The following is an 18,089-nucleotide window of genomic DNA, read 5'->3' as shown; positions in this document are numbered from 1 at the left end:
TGGCTCTACCCAAGGCAGACATGGCTCTCCCCAAGGCAGACTTGGCTCTACCCAAGGCAGACTTGGCTCTACCCAAGGCAGACTTGGCTCTACCCAAGGCAGACTTGGCTCTACCCAAGGCAGACTTGGCTCTACCCAAGGCAGACTTGGCTCTACCCAAGGCTCTGGGAAAGACAAGCCGTTGTCAGTTGTTCCCAGGTCTCCCAATAACCTGCCGTATGATCTGTGATTGGTGGACTCAGATAACGTATTTTACAGTTTGTGTGAGTGGGTGATTATTTGTTTTCCCATTGAGATGTATTAAATCCGCCTTGTGAGAGAGTGATAGCTCGCCAGACCTCTAACACAGAGACACATGCTACCTCTCAGCTGCTACTCAAATAAATAAAAACTACTGGCTCTGCTGTCTGAATACAGACTCCTTCCTTTTCATTTTCTCTCCGTCTCGTTCTCCATCTCCTTCTGTTCTACAATTTCTGCTTCCCTCTGACCCTTCTTATCTACCCCTTGTCCCTGGTCTTTCACTCTCTACTTCCTTTCTCTCAGTGCATCCATCTCTTTCTCTGCCTCCGCTCTGTCTGTCTCTCCATCTCTTCCCAATAGGCCGCTAATACAGTGAGGGAAAAAACGATTTGATCCCCTGCTGATTTTGTATGTTTGCCCACTGACAAAGAAATGATCAGTCTATAATTTTAATGGTCGGTTTATCTGAACAGTGAGAGACAGAATAACAACAACAAAATCCAGAAAAATGCATGTCAAAAATTTTATAAATTGATTTGCATTTCAATTAGTAAAATAAGTATTCGACCCCCATGCAAAACATGACTTAGTACTTGATGGCAAAACTCTTGTTGGCAGTCACGGAGGTCAGATGTTTCTTGTAGTTGGCCACCAGGTTTGCACACATCTCAGGAGGGTTTTGTCCCACTCCTCTTTGCCAATCTTCTCCAAGTCAGTTTCGACGTTGATTGTTGGCAACTTGAACCTTCAGCTCCATCCACAGATGTTCTATGGGATTCAGGTCTGGAGACTGGCTAGGCCACACCAGGACCTTAATGTGCTTCTTCTTGAGCCACTCCTTTGTTGCCTTGGCCGTGAGTTTTGGGTCATTGTCATGCTGGAATATCCATCCACGACCCATTTTCAATGCCCTGGCTGAGGGAAGGAGGTTCTCAGCGAAGATTTGAAGGTAGATCTTGCATGGAGCCCCAGACCGAAAGAGTTCTTTTGTGTTTCTTCCATTTGCGAACAATCGCAATAACTGTTGTCACCTTCTCACCAAGCTGCTTGGCGATGGTCTTGTAGCCCATTCCAGCCTTGTGTAGGTCTACAATCATGTCCCTGACATCCTTGGACAGATCTTTGTTCTTGGCCATGGTGGAGAGTTTGGAATCTGAATGATTGACTTGCTTCTGTGGACAGGTGTCTTTTATACAGGTAACATGCTGAGACTAGGAGCACTCCCTTTAAGAGTTTGCTTCTAATCTCAGTTTGTTACCTATATAAAAGACACCAGGGGCCAGAAATCCTTTTGATTGAAAGGGGATCAAATATTTATTTCACTCATTAAAATGTAAATACATTTGTGTTTTTCTGGATTGTTCAAATAAACCTAGAATAAAAATTATAGACTGATCATTTCTTTGTCAGTGGGCAAAGGTACAAAATCAGGGGATACTTTTTTTTTTTTCGTTATACTGTACTTGTACTGTTCAATGACAATACAGCTGAATCTAATCTAAAGTACTGGCTTGCAGCATTGAAGGGTATGAAAGAGAGACAGCGTTTCTGATTCTGGTTTTACTACAAATGTGTTCAGAAGACCTGACTATAGGTTCTTTGGGCGGTCCTTATTCAATTTCCACCTAAAATGGTGTACCCAAATCTAAATGCTTGTAGCTCATGACCTGAATATAGTATAAACATATTGTTGGTTCCATTTGAAAGGAGACACTCTGGTTTGTAGGAATTATAAATTAATGCAGGAAAGTATGACACAATATATTTGGCAGAAGATAAAACAAACCAAAAACATGCGTTTTTTTGTAAAAAACTAAATTCCTCATCATGTTTGAATTGCAGTGGGGAAGGCCAAACATGGATTATAAACCTGGAGGAACTTTCCACTTGATTCAATAGATGTCAGCAAGTTTCATGGCCGTTTGATATAAAATTCAGTGATCTACTTAGTTCTTTTTAAAGCAAGGCCAACGTGTCCTTTACAGATTGGACACTTTGGACACATCATGAATTTTCAAGTTCATACATACACAGAACATACAACAGTGCAGAGGTGATTAAAATAAGGGTTACACACTCCCAGGAATGTTATACATTATGGAAAATACTAACAGGAGGCGCGACAAGGAGGTGGATCCAATGATCTAACGTGTGGTGTTTGCATCATATGTGGTGATCTAACATCATATGTGGTTAGATCATATGTGGTATCTATGCCTCCTTACACACATAGATAATAAGCAAACAGTTGGCAGGAGTTGAAATGAAAAGAGCAGAAGGGAATGGGACAAAGAAGGGGGAGACTTATCGACTTCTGGGAAAGCTCTGAAATGGCCAGTCAGATGATGGCGTCACAGTGGGGTGGGGGTCAAGAGCCAGAGGGACCTCCTGAATCACTGTTGGGGATTCAGGGAGAAATATGGGGATGAATAGGCCATAAGAAACAGACACAAAATGGCATTGCCAAATCACATAGACAGTTGGTTATATATAAGAACATTATGAACTGAAATCTACTATAATGACGTGACCCAATTGGCAGTAAGACGCTCAGAAACTATATGACGTAGCCTATCATAGCCTAATATGCTAAGGCTAATATACTGTATGTCTTGGGTAATCTATTTTATTGAACTCACCAAGATGCTTGACTCAAAGTCCATGATTTCTTCAAAAAATCTAGTTCAAATTTGTCTCCTACGTTGCTTTTCCACCTATGAGTAGCCATTTAAACTTTAAATGCTGAGTATAGTTTTGTGAGCAGCGACAGCTATGCGTCTTGCGCAATATTCAATTTAGGTTGAAGATTTGTAGGGGTGGTGCGCACTCTTGGTGTGTCTTGTATGTATGTCTGAAGGTGATCGTTCAACAGTTGCCGTAAAGTGTGGCTCGTGTGCTCTCAACCTAGTGAGTTTCTAATCCATTGGTCGTCGTTTGAGGAAGATACATGCTACAAAACCCAAAAGCCTGTTAGTAAACGGTGCCAGACTGCATGTCTTTGTTGACGTTGTGCGAAGCGTAGAGGCCACATAGAAGGATAAACTATGGCTGGTTAAATGATAGAGACTCTTCTTTTCAGAAATACCAATTAGGCTGTGTTAAAACCTAGTAAGAGTTTTGAATATCATGAATAGATTTGCGCCGAGTTGACCGAGTTGGATTTCACTGTGAAGAACATGAATCGTTGTCAATTTAAAAACAGATTTTATCAAAGAAAACAATGCTTGGCTATATCTCTGGGACCATCAAGAAAAGAAATCAGAAGCTATTTGTAAGTACACAATTTACCATCAGACACCGAACTAGTGACCCTGGTGCCATTTTTGTAGATGTTGACTATACTCAAACACTTGCATAGGAGTTAGTCGCTGTAATAGCTACGTTAAATTGTATACTACAGTTAGATTAACCAGATTCTAAGCTTTCTGCACATATATAATATGCCTATAACAAAAAATAAATAAATAAGACTTTGTGGCATAAAGGTTTTGGTGTCCCGGCTGTGGTACGCCTATTGAGAATTAAGATTGTTAGTTATTATTAGCTATTAACCTATATTTGTAATAAAACACATTCATGTGAGGCTGAAGTGTTGGGTAGGGTTTAGCTCATTCTAAGGAAAAAAATTGCAAGATGTATTACACATGCCAGGGCGAATTTCTAGTCCCAGTCCGCCAATATTGACTGTCAATTTCTAGTCCCAATCCGTCCCTGTAGACTGTCAATTTCTAGTACCAGTCCGCCCATATTGACTGTCAATTTCTAGTCCCAGTCCGCCACTGTAGACTGTCAATTTATAGTCCCAGTCCGCGCCTGAAGACTGTCGATTTCTAGTCCCAGTCCGCCCCTGAATACTGTCAATTTCTATTCCCAGTCCGCCCCTGAAGACTGTTGATTTCTAGTCCCAGTCTGTGCCTGAAGACTGTCGATTTCTAGTCCCAGTCCACCCCTGAAGACTGTCGATTTCTAGTCCCAGTCCATGCCTGAAGACTGTCGATTTCTAGTCCCAGTCCGCCCCTGAAGACTGTCGATTTCTAGTCCCAGTCTTCCCCTGTTCACTCTCAATGTCTAGTCCCAGTCCTCCCCTGTAGACTGTCAATTTCTAGTCCCAGTCCGCCCCTGTAGACTGTCAATTTCTAGTCCCAGTCTAGAAATTGTAGACTGTCAATTTCTAGTCCCAGTCCTCCCCTGTTCACTCTCAATGTCTAGTCCCAGTCCTCCCCTGTAGACTGTCAATTTCTAGTCCCAGTCCGCCCCTGTAGACTGTCAATTTCTAGTCCCAGTCCGCCCCTGAAGACTGTCAATTTCTAGTCCCAGTCCTCCCCTGAAGACTGTCAATTTCTAGTCCCAGTCCACCCCTGAAGACTGTCAATTTCTAGTCCCAGTCCTCCCCTGAAGACTGTCGATTTCTATTCCCAGTCCGCCCCTGAATACTGTCAATTTCTATTCCCAGTCCGCCCCTGAAGACTGTTGATTTCTAGTCCCAGTCTGTGCCTGAAGACTGTCGATTTCTAGTCCCAGTCCACCCCTGAAGACTGTCGATTTCTAGTCCCAGTCCATGCCTGAAGACTGTCGATTTCTAGTCCCAGTCCGCCCCTGAAGACTGTCGATTTCTAGTCCCAGTCTTCCCCTGTTCACTCTCAATGTCTAGTCCCAGTCCTCCCCTGTAGACTGTCAATTTCTAGTCCCAGTCCGCCCCTGTAGACTGTCAATTTCTAGTCCCAGTCTAGAAATTGTAGACTGTCAATTTCTAGTCCCAGTCCTCCCCTGTTCACTCTCAATGTCTAGTCCCAGTCCTCCCCTGTAGACTGTCAATTTCTAGTCCCAGTCCGCCCCTGTAGACTGTCAATTTCTAGTCCCAGTCCGCCCCTGAAGACTGTCAATTTCTAGTCCCAGTCCTCCCCTGAAGACTGTCAATTTCTAGTCCCAGTCCACCCCTGAAGACTGTCAATTTCTAGTCCCAGTCCTCCCCTGAAGACTGTCGATTTCTATTCCCAGTCCGCCCCTGAATACTGTCAATTTCTATTCCCAGTCCGCCCCTGAAGACTGTTGATTTCTAGTCCCAGTCTGTGCCTGAAGACTGTCGATTTCTAGTCCCAGTCCACCCCTGAAGACTGTCGATTTCTAGTCCCAGTCCATGCCTGAAGACTGTCGATTTCTAGTCCCAGTCCGCCCCTGAAGACTGTCGATTTCTAGTCCCAGTCTTCCCCTGTTCACTCTCAATGTCTAGTCCCAGTCCTCCCCTGTAGACTGTCATTTTCTAGTCCCAGTCCGCCCCTGTAGACTGTCAATTTCTAGTCCCAGTCTAGAAATTGTAGACTGTCAATTTCTAGTCCCAGTCCTCCCCTGTTCACTCTCAATGTCTAGTCCCAGTCCTCCCCTGTAGACTGTCAATTTCTAGTCCCAGTCCGCCCCTGTAGACTGTCAATTTCTAGTCTCAGTCCGCCCCTGAAGACTGTCAATTTCTAGTCCCAGTCCTCCCCTGAAGACTGTCAATTTCTAGTCCCAGTCCACCCCTGAAGACTGTCAATTTCTAGTCCCAGTCCTCCCCTGAAGACTGTCGATTTCTATTCCCAGTCCGCCCCTGAAGACTGTTGATTTCTAGTCCCAGTCTGTGCCTGAAGACTGTCGATTTCTAGTCCCAGTCCACCCCTGAAGACTGTCGATTTCTAGACCCAGTCCATGCCTGAAGACTGTCGATTTCTAGTCCCAGTCCGCCCCTGAAGACTGTCGATTTCTAGTCCCAGTCTTCTCCTGTTCACTCTCAATGTCTAGTCCCAGTCCTCCCCTGTAGACTGTCAATTTCTAGTCCCAGTCCGCCCCTGTAGACTGTCAATTTCTAGTCCCAGTCTAGAAATTGTAGACTGTCAATTTCTAGTCCCAGTCCTCCCCTGTTCACTCTCAATGTCTAGTCCCAGTCCTCCCCTGTAGACTGTCAATTTCTAGTCCCAGTCCGCCCCTGTAGACTGTCAATTTCTAGTCCCAGTCCGCCCCTGAAGACTGTCAATTTCTAGTCCCAGTCCTCCCCTGAAGACTGTCAATTTCTAGTCCCAGTCCGCCCCTGAAGACTGTCAATTTCTAGTCCCAGTCCTCCCCTGAAGACTGTCGATTTCTAGTCCCAGTCCGCCCCTGAAGACTGTCGATTTCTAGTCCCAGTCCTCCCCTGAAAACTGTCAATTTCTAGTCCCAGTCCGCCCCTGAAGACTGTTGATTTCTAGTCCCAGTCTGCCCCTGTAGACTGTCATTTTCTAGTCCCAGTCTGCCCCTGTAGACTTCCAATTGTCTGCCATCCTCTCAAACCCCTAATTCTATGCCAAGAGTTGTACAATCAGTGACGATGATGCATCCCAATAAAAAACATTTCCCATCTGTTTTCAAGTACAGGAAGTTCCGGACTTTTAGACGAACCGAAAAAAACGTAAACCCATTACCAAAAGGGCAGCATGTTTTCGCATTCTCATTCTCAGCAGATCATTTGGTTTACTTCTTAATGGATCAGTGTGGCCAAAGGCTGATTGACCCCTCTCTCGCGCAAGACTGTCCTTCTTTCAGCAAAGACTACAGCTGCATTCCCATGGCTACGGTGTCATTACTCAAGCCCTGAACACAATGACTGTCCCTGATCCAACATAACAGTAAAATGGTCTGGCAGCTTCTCCTTCAGGGAATAACAGTTGGCGCGCTCGGACTCTTGGCATCTCCATGACAACTCAGTCACTATTGCAACGTAGGCGAAATCGCATAAGGAATTTTAGCTACAGAGTTACAGGGTATAGTGGCCAATGACTTTCTCAAGACTAGCAGAGTTTATTTTATTATTACATACGCAGTTTGGCAGATAGAATAACAGATGTAGCAAAATGGTTGTGTCTTGATTCCTAATCGTGCAATAAAAACCTCTTTGTATTTCATTCTTTTTCCCCTCTAATCTCTATTCTGGCTCGTAGTCTTTATCTCTTCCTCTCTGCCTTTTTCCTTTTCTCTCCTGTCATTCCTCTTTTTCTCTCTGCATTCATTCTCCCCTTCTCTTTCTCTCTTTTCTCTCTCTCTCTTTTTCTTTCACTCTACAGTCACAGGTAAACAGTCACAGGTAAACAGTCACAGGAAAACAGTCACAGGAAAACAGTCACAGGAAAACAGTCACAGGAAAACAGTCACAGGTAAACAGTCACATGTAAACAGTCACAGGTAAACAGTCACATGTAAACAGTCACAGGTAAACACTGCCTTGTGCCTCCTTGGTCCAATTACTATTTAGACAAACAAAGCTTATTGTCACTGACTGTCCCTTATATAAAACCAATTAAAAAATGTTGTGTTGCTTGTAACAGTTTTTGCAAGCTTCTGTATTCTGTGCACTGACAAAATAATGTGACTGCAGGGTCCCTGGGTTAAAAGGTCACAACTGTACATTGAACAGTGTACATTTTGTTAACAACATAAACATACAGTGGGGAGAACAAGTATTTGATACACTGCCGATTTTGCAGGTTTTCCCACTTACAAAGCATGTAGTCATTTTTATCATAGGAACTCTTCAACTGTGAGTGACGGAATCTAAAACAAAAATCCAGAAAATCACATTGTATGATTTTTAAGTAATTAATTTGCATTTTATTCCATGACAAAAGTATTTGATACATCAGAAAAGCAGAACTTAATATTTGGTACAGAAACCTTTGTTTGCAATTACAGAGATCATACGTTTCCTGTAGTTCTTGACCAGGTTTACACACACTACAGCAGGGAATTTGGCCCACTCCTCCATACAGACCTTCTCCAGATCCTTCAGGTTTCGGGGCTGTCGCTGGGCATTATGGACTTTCAGCTCCCTCCAAAGATTTTCTATTGGGTTCAGGTCTGGAGACTGGTTAGGCCACTCCAGGACCTTGAGATGCTTCTTACACTCCTTAGTTGCCCTGGCTGTGTGTTTCAGGTCGTTGTCATGCTGGAAGACCCAGCCACAACCCATCTTCAATGCTCTTACTGAGGGAAGGAGGTTGTTGGCCAAGATACCGATACTTGGCCCCATCCATCCTCCCCTCAATACGGTGCAGTCGTCCTGTCCCCTTTGCAGAAAAGCATCCCTAAAGAATGATATTTCCACCTCCATGCTTCATGGTTGGGATGGTTTTCTTGGGGTTGTACTCATCCTTCTTCCTCCTCCAAACACGGAGAGTGAAGTTTAGACCAAAAAGCTCTATTTTTGTCTCGTCAGACCACTTGACCTTCTCCCATTCCTCCTCTGGATCATCCAGATGGTCATTGGCAAACTTCAGACGGGCCTGGACATGCGCTTGCTTGAGCAGGGGGACCTTGCGTGCACTGCAGGGTTTTAATCCATGACGGCGTAGTGTGTTACTAATGGTTTTCTTTGAGTCTGTGGTCCCAGCTCTCTTCAGGTCATTGACCAGGTCCTGCCAAATAGTTCTGGGCTGATCCCTCACCTTCCTCATGATCATTGATGCCCCACAAGGTGAGAACTTACATAGAGCCCCAGACCGAGGGAGATTGACCGTCATCTTAAACTTCTTCCATTTTCTAATAATTGCGCCAACAGTTGTTGCCTTCTCACCAAGCTGCTTGCCAATTGTCCTGTAGCCCATCCCAGCCTTGTGCAGGTCTACAATTGTATCCCTGATGTCCTTACACAGCTCTCTGGTCTTGGCCATTGTGGAGAGGTTGGAGTCTGTTTGATTGAGTGTGTGGACAGGTGTCTTTTATACAGGTAACGAGTTCAAACAGATGCAGTTAATACAGGTAATGAGTGGAGGACAGGAGGGCTTCTACAGACCTCTACATGCTTTGTAAGTAGGAAAACCTGCAAAATCGGCAGTGTATAAAATACTTGTACTCCCCACTGTATTTGTGGGAGAAATTGTGTAAGTATTTCAAAACCAGGTATCTGATGTATGTATTCCTTCTGAGTGGTACCTCAGGCATGCTCTGATTGTACATGATTGTATGTAAACCTCAAGAGTACTACATGATTTGTATTTTCTGAGGTTTTCTATGTATTTGTGAGATAATGTGACCTATAACGTGAACAAAAAACAAACTGAAATCTTAAAGGGGGAAAAATAAAAACTCACAATAACCTGGTTGAATGTGTGCACACCCTTAAACTAATACTTTGTTGAAACACCGTTTGATTTTACTACAGTACAGTCTTTTTGGGTAGGAGTCTATTAGCATGGCACATCTTGACGTAGCAATATTTGCCCACCGTTCTTTCCAAAAGCGCTCCAAATCTGTCAGATTGCGAGGACATCTCTTGTGCACAGCCCTCTTCAGATCACCCCACAGATGTTCAATTGGATTCAGGTCTGGGGTCTGACTGGGACATTCCAAAACATTAATCTTCTTCTGGTGAAGCCATGCTTTTGTGGATTTGGATGTGTGGTTTGGGTCATTGTCATGCTGAAAGTTGAACTTCCTCTTCATCTTCAGCGTTCTAACGGACACCTGAAGATTTTGTGTCCAAATTGCCTGGTATTTTTTCCCACCCTGACTAAGGCCTCGGTTCCAGGTGAAGAAAAACAGCCCCAAAGCATGATACTGCCACCACTATGCTTCACTGTGGTTATGGTGTTCTTTGGGTGATGTGCAGTGTTGTTTTTGCGCTAAACATACCTTTTGGAATTAGGTATGTTTAGGTTCAACCATGGCCAAAAGGTTCAACCATGGTTTTATTAGATCATAACACATTTTCCGATGTGCTTTTGGGAGACTTGATGTTTGTTTTTGCAAACTTCAGGCAGATTTTGTTCTTTGTAAGAAAAGGCTTCCGTCTTTCCACCCTACAGCATTACCCATTCACATGAATAATATGAGATTGTTGTCACATTGTAGCACACAGCCAGTACTTGCCAGAAATTCCTGCAGTTCCTTTAATGTTGCTGTAGGCCTCTTGGAAGCCTCACTGACCAGTTTTCTTCTTGTCTTTTCATCAATTTAAGAGGGACTTATTTTCTCCACTTGATGATGACTGTCTTCACTGTGTTCCATGGTATATCTAATGCTTTGGAAATTATTTTGTACCCTTTTCCTGACTGATATCTTTCAACAATGAGACCCCTCTGATGCTTTGGAAGTTCTCTGCGGACCACGGCTTTTGCTCTGAGATGCAACTAAGAAAATGTCAGGACAGCTGAACTTTATTTGTGATTAACCTCCTCAGGCCCAATATCCACTAAAATCCTGAGGCCACTGAGGGAATGACATATTGAAGCAATGTCCTTTGTCTTGTGCTATCTTTGAGTGTCATGTATTGTCTGTTCTCTGTGTTTTTTCTGTATGTTTTTAATCATTGTACCTAAACTATATGTAGTAACATGTATCTGCAGGGCCCAGTTTGAGCATTTTTTAAATATTTTTTTTAATAAAATATGGTGCATTACCAGCTGATGGCTTTCCTCTCCTCCTTAATACTGTGGCAGTCTTAAATACAATGCATTATCAGCTGATGGCTTTCCTCTCCTCCTTTATACTGTGGCAGTCTTAAATATGATGCATTACCAGCTGATGGCTTTCCTCTCCTCCTTAATACTGTGGCAGTCTTAAATACAATGCATTATCAGCTGATGGCTTTCCTCTCCTCCTTTATACTGTGGCAGTCTTAAATATGATGCATTATCGGCTGATGGCTTTCCTCTCTTCCTTAATACTGTGGCAGTCTTAAATATGATGCATTATCAGCTGATAGCTTTCTTCTCCGCTCCTACAAGGATCAGTGTCTATTTTTGAAATGTTGACTACAGGTTCATGTTTAGAGATGGAATGTTCTCTAATTGTTTTGTAATTCACTGAACCTGCGTATCGTCTTGGTTTTTCAGTAACCATGGTCAAATGAATGTGCTTGTGATTCTTAATCATAAATATGTTGTGTTTTTGACTGTTATATTTTGCTATATTCTGATTAATTGGAGACCGGCATATCCCAATTTCAGCTCTCTCTCTTTCACTTCCCATAGCTGGACACCCTGGAACAAAGAACTCAAACAACCTGAAACCTCTCCAGTCCTGCAGAGAAAGACAGCAGTGTTCTCCAGAAAGTGCAGTCACCAGAAAGTGTGTTTTATTGTATTTGCTGGGTGGAATGGTCCAGGGATCGAGATGTTGACACCAATAGTTAAAATACCCCCCTACGAGTTTACCCTTCTTCTTGTCCAGCGTGAGTGCTTTTGTGTGTCTGTCTGTGTTTCACGATGAAACCCTTTAACTACCTCCATTTCAACATGTGCTTCTTAAATATTTAAACTAGGCCTACAAAAGAAATCATACTCACTGCATAAACAGAGCGTTGCGGGGGGGTGATACCTAACACCATTGGAAAGAACACTCAGCGTTGTAAATCACCGCTCTATCTGCCCATTGTGGCCAAGCTCGGCACGCCAACCTGTTCCGTTCCTGGTAAGGTCTATTTGATGTGTGTGATGGACCAGCCATAGCCACAAAGCCACTCAGGTTTATGCCTCCAGTGCTGTGGGCCCAAATGGCAATCTCCGCCCCAAGTTGTGCCCTAGTATGGTTACAAGTGTACACTCCTACAGTGACGTAGTGCCGTTTGGCCCGCACGTGTAGTACGCCGGGGAGAATTGTTATTCCGACCCCCCCGTCAAAGCTGTAGATCCCTGCTTAGTTTATTGAGTGACAACTGTCTGTGTAGATCAGTCTGTGGAGCAGGGTTCTCCTACTGCCAGAGGTTGTTGGTTTGAATCCTTCGTGGGTCAGTTTCACTTGAGAATTATGGATTAATCCTTTATGATCAAAAGTGGTTGATACTAATGGGGTTTCTTTTTTATTTCATTGAACTCTATTTTTATATGAACCTGTTTAATGTCTTGGTGAGGGAGAGACATAAAACATATGTAATTTAGGGAGAGACATAAAGCATATGTAATTCATGGAAAAATCTATGTTGATTGACAGGGGCATGGATTTTGCCGTTCGGTGGCTGGCAGAATACGTGTCCCCTGATTTATTGAAGAAAAATCTACTCCAGAATGAAATCAACCTGTAGAATGTGTTGGTGAGAGAGAGACACAATTAGAGCAAAAGTTTAATAATTTTTGGAAAAATTTCTCTCGACTGACATGGAGACTCAGATTTTGGCAGTGGATGACAGAAACATTGTCCCCAGTTTCATTGAATGAAAATCTACTACATGTATTTCTCAAGGAGTCACATTTGTCTGTGTAGCTTAGTCTGTAGAGCAGGATGGTTCTAATGCCGGAGGTTATTGGTTCAAGTCCAGCAGGGGTCACTTTACAATTAGCTGCTTTTGGAAAAATGGTTTTCAATTAATATGAAGGCAAAGGTTTTGCCAGCAGCTGACAAATAGTTTTCCTTTTTTATTACATTGAAGTCTACTCTAAAATGAACCTGTTGAATGTGTTGCTGAAGGAAAGACATGAAACAGTACATATAAAAAAGCCGCTGGCAAAAGTCCTCTCGATTGACAGGGTGACATTGATTTTGGCAGTGAATGAAAGAAACCTTGTCCCCAGCTTCACTGAATGAAAATACTACACATATTTCCTGCACAATCATCATTGTCTGTGTAGCTCAGTCTGTAGTGCACATTTCTTCTATTGCCACAGGTTGTTGTTTCAAATCCCATTGGGTTTAGGTTCAGTTATTTTTGGAATAATCCCTTTCCATTAATACAGATGTACAAGTGTTTGAGATGAGTTGTCACATGGCAGTTCTGGGACACGTGAAAGTTCAGGCAGGACATTGCATCGTTAGGGCAGCAGGGCCATTCTAAAACAGTTTTTTTGTTGCCTGAAATGATAATGATAATTTGGCTAATAATAATAATAATAATAATAATATGAATGTGGTGCTGTTTCAGGAATACCACGGCAGATTTTGATGACACCTGAGAGAAGGTCCTGCTTGGCTGCAAGGACCTTCCTGGGAACTCACTTGGGGCTGATTTCGTGGACACAGATTAAGTCAAGTTTAAGACTAACATCAGTGGGGATTGCACTGGATTGTTTTGTCCCACACTGGGCCTCATAAAGTCCAGCACTACCTCTCCTGACAAAGGGGCAATGTTGCCACATTGTAGCCCCATATATACATGCCCCAGAAATGTGTCATTGGTCCTGAACTTGATGGAATATTGTATATTGGCACTCATAAGACCTGATCACAAGATCAGGACAAAAGCTATGTGTTAGAATCCAGGCTAAACAGAGATACAGATAAATAGAAATACAGAGAAAGAGTCACAGAGAGGAAGAGAGTGAAAGAAAGAGAAAGACAGACACCGAGAGCAATAAAGGGAGATAAAAAAAAAATTCACTTCTGTTAATTATCACATGTTATTATATACTATTTTGGCAATGCAAACAAGTTTTCCATGTCAATAAAGCCTTTTAAATTAAAACTGAATATTGAGAGATTCATTCCCCATTCCGAAGGTTGAAGTTAGGGTAACTCTCATCACAAGCTGCTGAAGAGGATAATGTTTATCCTGGAGAATTAAACAGCAGATGGGATGTGTAGAATTTACAGTCTGTATGTTCTTATGCCAACTCCACTGATGTATGGTCTTACATCAGTAGGCTGTTTAGCTGACTCTAAAATACATGGGTTGAGGAGATGGGGCAGGGGACGAGGTGATATACAGCCACTCTTCAGAAATAAACCATAACAGAAAAATAAAAACCTGGGCAACGACCGGGTGGTTGCGTTGTGGAACAATCTTTACGACCCTTAACCAATAGGTACGTTCCCATCAAGACCAAGTGGATTCCACACCACGTCAGCTGGCCAAGGGTTTCAACCTACTGTGACACGAGCAGCCCCCACAAAACCGTGACGTCCAGGAGGTCAGAGTATAGATGATAACATTTGGCATTCTGTCAGTTTGCACACAATGTACAACCAAGATTTGGTTACTGCATTGAAATTTGAAGTTTGAACCCAAATGGTTCAAGGCTTGCACTCATGGACTGACTGATTTTAGGTTCCATGTAAAACCTGATTCCAAGATGGAACCCAGATAGGTTATACCTGGAACCAAAAATAGGTTTCCCAAAGGCACAGCTGATGAAATCTAATTGAACCCTTTTGTTTTTGGAGTGTTGGTCTGAGCCAGGGTTGTTGCTATAGCAAGGACATAAGCTTAACCGGAATGGCTATTCCAGGTATTTACTTTGATAGTGGGTGAATGAATAAAAACTTCCAATGAGGAATCCAGAGGCGCAGATGTCCTGCGGGAATCATTGTGCAGAAGCGCCAACAAGTTGCTGATTGATTTCTATTTCCTAGAGATAAAAAAAACATTGGTAATATGGTGCAGTACAGTATGTGTGTTTGTGTGGGGGTTCCCACTGTACATATGTGTACCAAATGTTATATAATGTTTTATTTTTTTATGCTGGGCAATTTAAAGAGCAATAATAAAAAATACTATTTGCAAAAAGGCAAAATGCTGAGTAGAAAATTTGAAAAAATTGTTAATAGTCCCTGACATGACAACATTGGGTGTAGACTCTCGGTTTGACGCACATAAAATAAGAGACCCAAAGTAAGAAAGAAATGTTCATGCCATTCCTGGATTAGACAGCAGGATATGTAACTTTGTATGGTTGAAAATGCATTTGATAACTTTTAACCCGACCCCTTCTCATGGTCTACTGTTGAAACAGCATGATAGACACATGCAGAGTGAGAGATGATTGATTCATACTTAATATAGACTGTGGTTTTCTGGATTTGCACAAAGACATATTCTCCACAAAAACAAATACAGATCGATGAGGTGTAAGCCAATGATAACATAGGCAGATAGGGTTTCTTGGCTCACAGTAAACTCACACACTCTACTGGCCCTCGCTGAATATGGCGTGACCGTCTATACAATCTCCTTCAGCCAGGCTGGTTATTACAGCAATGTGCTGCGTTTTGGCCTTGGTTATCCAACTCAGAAAAAAATAAGCTAAGTGTGTAGTATTTTTTATGCATTGTTGTGTAAGAACCATTTCTAAACCACCATTTTCTGTATGTAAAGCCCATTTCAACTGTGAATTGGTTTAGCATGTGGTTGAGTTCACTCAGTGCCAGGCTTAGAAGGCAGTGGTCTGAGGTTGGTCTCAGCTCGTGTGAGTATTTAAGCCTCCCATTTCCTTTAATGATCCTGACATCTTGATGACCTCATTCACTGACAATGTCTTATCACTCATAGTACTAGTGACGTCAGCCTCTGGACATCTACTTTGATTCATTTATTTCCCAATTGAACGAAACTGGTAGGGACAGGGACCTACTTGAATTTGCCCAATAGAAACTCCATTTCAGATAATCTGGCAATGGGATCTCAGTGTGCAAAGTGGGGTTTCTGTAGGGAGGTTTCCGCAGTTGGATTGTTAAATTCAACTAAATGCTTACTAATGTTGCTGGTCAATTAGTTCATCCAAAACCAGGCGAAGGGTAGCTAACAACAAGGCTGGGACTGCTTAGCTATGGGAATAGATTTAGCGATGTATGTATGATTGGAGCTGGAGTTGAGCCTGTTTGTCTGCAAACACTCTCCTCTGATGCAGGTTTCCCACACCAAAAGAAAACTGCTCACTCCCTGTGGTCGTGTATGGAGAGAGAGGTTTCTATCAAAATGTTGTAAACCTGAAAGTAGCGAGTCACAAATATATACTGTATATACTGCAAGTAACAAAGACATAATGCAGCTCTCAAAGAAAAATCACTGTCAAGAAATATATGCATATAGCTTCTATCACCCAGTTTGCTTACTGACTATGGCCAGTCTTTCTACTCAATCAAGTCTCCTAATAGGCTAAATAATCTGTAGCATATTGTAGTTAAGTACCAACGGAGATATTCAGACAATAATAATATTGGTATTAACCATGGCATGCAGTAGCATTACATTAGCTTGTTAGCTCATCTCATCCTTGGCTAGATTACATTGTCTATTAGGTGACTTGTGTAACTGACTGCAGACTGAGGCAAACTCTTATACACCAGGATATAAAACATGAGTAGATAAAATAAATAAAATGGATACAGCCAAGTGACATAACTTTGGCAGGAAGTACATGATATATTTCTGCAAAACATTTCCAGGTTACACACAACAAACCAAAGGTGCTATAAAACCTATAAAGTATTCAATCATATTTTTTTCTTTTGTTAATTACAACTGAAAATAAAAAGAGTGAAACTTAGAATGCATCTTGAACTTGTTAATGTGTTGGAGTTGCTACACAAACCAACATGTGCCAGCTACACATTCGATGGTCAGTCTGTTCTCCTCAGCCAGCTACACATGTCGATTTATGTAAAACACCAAAATTCATGCCTTACAATAATCCCTCAACATAACTGAATCATGTATTTTATTATTTTCCAGTCAGTCTCATCTTTCAGACTGGGAGCAGAAATGCCAATAGGGTTGATCACAAAATTTACAAAATCTTAAATCGGATAAAACAATTGTATCCACCTGCACAGAACAGTAAATTTCAATTTTTGAATGCTACTTATTTGTAAGAAATAAATATTTAATCAAATAATTAAAGTTTGAGAAGTTTGTGCATTGCGGTAGTCGCTAAGTAAAACAAAAATGTTGCTGTAGGAAGATCATTATCATTCCATTACAGGGGCATGACATGGCTTGATAGAATGCTTTACCATTTCACCCTGTAACACTTGACTGAGCAGAAAGACTGGCAATATTCAATTTGCTAACTAGGTGATAAAACTTGAAAGGCACCTGCGACCGACATCCATCCACCATGTCCCCACATTGCTGTGAGCGGTAGAAATCAACAACAATAGATTATGCTGAATTGTAAAATGTGTAAACATAAATCATACTTACTACCCAACACTAGCCCACTCACAAATATAATGCAAGTCACAAATCTGTAAAATGCAGGTGACAAATGCTATAAAAACATTCACAAAAACATGATTCAACATAAAAAACAGTTTTACATTTATTTGCTAATCATCTTTTGTTTTTGTTAACAATTCTTGACTGTGATTTTTCTTTGACAGTTGCATTATGTATTTGTGACTTACAGTATGCATTTGTGACTTGCTATTTACAACTTTACAACTTTTCGATAGAAATCTATCTCCATAGTCGAGTCCAAGTCGAGTCACAAGTCCTGAAAATCGTGAGTTGAGCCTAAACTGAGTTCGAGTCCTGGTCTTGAGTATTAGAACACTGCTTGGTGTATAGAGAGAAGAGGAAAGGATCCAGAGCTGAGATTTTAAGTAGTAAGAGCCTGCTGGGCAGAATCAGGTCCTCTCAACGTCCTCTGGTTGAAGCGATCTTCCACTTAGGATACAGTCCAAGGATGTGCAGAGACTGAGAAGACTTTCTGCTCAGATAAGTAAGACATGTGTCAGGCACACAGTAAGACGTGTGTCAGGCATACTGTAAGACATGTGTCAGGCACACAGTAAGACATGTGTCAGGCATACAGTAAGACATGTGTCAGGCATACAGTAAGACATGTGTCAGGCACACAGTAAGACATGTGTCAGACATACAGTAAGACATGTGTCAGGCACACAGTAAGACATGTGTCAGGCACACAGTAAGACATGTCAGACATACAGTAAGACATGTCAGACATACAGTAAGACATATGTCAGACATACAGTAAGACATGTGTCAGACATACAGTAAGACGTGTCAGACATACAGTAAGACATGTCAGACATACAGTAAGACGTGTCAGACATACAGTAAGACATGTCAGACATACAGTAAGACATGTCAGACATACAGTAAGACATATGTCAGACATACAGTAAGACATGTGTCAGACATACAGTAAGACGTGTCAGACATACAGTAAGAC

The 18,089-nt window shown here is 42.0% G+C and overlaps 1 pseudogene; it reads right to left on the bottom strand.

The window, feature by feature from the left end:
• Positions 1-18,089, bottom strand: part of LOC117593656 — a 63,933-nt pseudogene that overhangs the window by 45,369 nt on the left and 475 nt on the right.

Source organism: Esox lucius, chromosome 21 (assembly GCF_011004845.1).
Source record: "Esox lucius isolate fEsoLuc1 chromosome 21, fEsoLuc1.pri, whole genome shotgun sequence".
Classification (NCBI taxonomy): Eukaryota; Metazoa; Chordata; class Actinopteri; order Esociformes; family Esocidae; genus Esox; species Esox lucius.
Note: the sequence above shows the minus strand (reverse complement) of the source record. Positions and strands in the feature narration are given on the sequence as shown.